We start from the raw sequence: 2,500 nt of genomic DNA, 5'->3' as shown, positions 1-2,500 counted from the left end.
AGGAAGATTTGCAAACTTAGTGGAAAATTTATACCTTCACCTCTTCCAACTTTGAAAATAAACAACAATCTAATCACTGACCCTGGTGAGGTAGCGAACACTCAAGGGAAACATTTCTCAGATGTCTCGAGTCCAAACAATTATTCAGAAGAATTCCAACAAATAAGAAATTCTCAAGTTACCATAAATTTCGCATCCAACTCTTCTGAAGAGTATAATATAGAATTCTCTCTAGAAGAACTGCATAGTGCGTTGTCTTCAACTGAAGACACGTCTCCTGGAGAGGATAGAATTTTGTACTCGATGATACGCCAACTCCCTGCTGAAGCTAAGCTCTTTCTCTTGAAAATCATCAATAAAATATGGAAAACGGGGGCTTTACCTAGGAGCTGGAAAATTTCCATCGTCATTCCAGTTCAAAAACCTTTCAAAGACCTCTTTCAACCAACCAGCTATCGACCTATAGCACTGACTAGCTGCGTATGTAAATTACTGGAAAAAATTATAAACACTCGTCTGGTATGGTACTTGGAATCTAAGAATTTACTTTCTCCCCATCAATACGGATTCCGAAAAAACCGAAGTACCCTGGATCCTCTTTAAAAACTCTCTAATGAGATCCAACAAGGTTTTGCTACAAGCAAACAAACTATTGGAGTGTTTTTTGATATGGAGAAGGCTTATGACATCACTTGGCGACTTGGTATATTTAAAAAGTTTTATAAAATGGTTGTAAGGGGAAATATGTTGATATTTTTAAGTTCCTTTTTATCTAATCGGTATCTCAAAGTACGGATGGGAAACACTTTATCATCTTCCTTTTGTCAAGAGGAAGGGGTCCCACAAGGTAGTGTTTTAAGCGTTACTTGTTTTGCTGTTGCTATTAATGGGATAATGAACACACTTGGCCCCCGAGTTAAAGGGTCATTATTTGTTGATGACTTTGTCATATATGTTTCATCATATGATGCCCTTTCTGCATGTCATGACCTACAAAGATCTATAAATAATACATCAAAATGGGTTTTGAATAATGGTCTTAAATTTTCTACCACCAAGACTGTGGCAATACGTTTTACCAGAGGTAGACGTCAGGAGGAAGTTCCAAATCTGATTTTAAATGGGGAAATCTTACCTTATGAGGATGAAGTTAAATTTTTAGGGTTAACATTTGATAAAAAACTAACTTGAAGCGAAAAGTAAGAAAATCTTTGGATATTTTGAAAGTCATTACTGCGTCTTTATGATGCTTTATGTCGCTCTAAGTTGGATTATGGTTGCCAAATATATTCTTCAGCATGTAAAACAAGACTGAAGGAACTGGATGTTATTCACAATATGGGTTTAAGGATCTGCTCTGGAGCATTCAGAACATCTCCTGTGGAGAGTATTTATGTAGACTGTCATCAGCTTCCTTTAGACCTTCGTCGGGAGGAGCTAGGTCTACGATATCTAGCAAGAATTAAAAGTACTCCAGAGAATCCAACCTTCAAACTGATAAATCAAAACCTGTCAGTAAACTATAGAGCTAATACAAAGCCTCTCCATGTTCGTTCTAAAGATCAACTGGGAAATGGCAGTTTGCTTGATGAACATATTTTACCTGTTAAATATCCAGATAACCCTCCATGGCTGGTACCACAAGTTGAGCGTTGCTCAGTTAATATTGTCAAAAAGAACTCTCCTCCAGAAGTGGTTCGAGCAAAGTTCTTAGAACATGACCAACAACATGTCAAAGATTTTAAAATTTTTACCGATGGCTCTAAATCGAATGAAGGTGTTGGTTGTGCAGTTGTCACCAGAGACCACTCGAGATTGGGACGGCTGTCCAATGCAGCGTCGTCATTCACAGCTGAACTAACAGGAATTGTCCATGCCTTAAAAGAAGTTTCATTAACTAAAGCTAAGAAATTTGTTATATATACAGATTCAAAAAGTGCCATAGATGTTGTATGCCAGTTCAATACTTCCCACCCGCTAGGACAAAAAGCACAAGAGTGGCTACAATTCATTCACTCCCGTCATAAATCTGTGTGTTTTTGCTGGATCCCTTCCCATGTGGGAATAAGAGGGAATGAAGTGGCTGATGAAGAAGCTAAGGAAGCTAGTAAGAAAAGCAGAATTGATGTGCGAAAATTGCCCCATTCTGATCTGTATAAACCTATCAAGTCTTACATCAGACAGAAGTGGCAGGACCGTTGGTCTGATCCTCTTCTTGCCACTAACAGGAAATATAAAAGCATTAGGCCTAACACATCATACTGGCCTTCTGTGTTCCATGCTGATAGGAGAACTGAAATAGTCCTAAGTAGGTTGAGAATGGGCCATACCCATCTGACACATAAGTTTCTGTTAGAAGGATCAGATGCACCCGAGTGTGATTGTGGCAGTCCTCTGACAATTGGTCACATTCTGATGCACTGTCAGCTGTATGCTAGAGCTCGACGTAAATATGGGCTTGCTGGCAAGCCCATGCCAAATCTTTTAGGGGATGACGCAG

This window comes from Oratosquilla oratoria, chromosome 15 (genome assembly GCF_046742065.1).
Source record: "Oratosquilla oratoria isolate Oo_2021 chromosome 15, ASM4674206v1, whole genome shotgun sequence".
Classification (NCBI taxonomy): domain Eukaryota; kingdom Metazoa; phylum Arthropoda; class Malacostraca; order Stomatopoda; family Squillidae; genus Oratosquilla; species Oratosquilla oratoria.
This window is presented reverse-complemented; position numbering follows the sequence as displayed.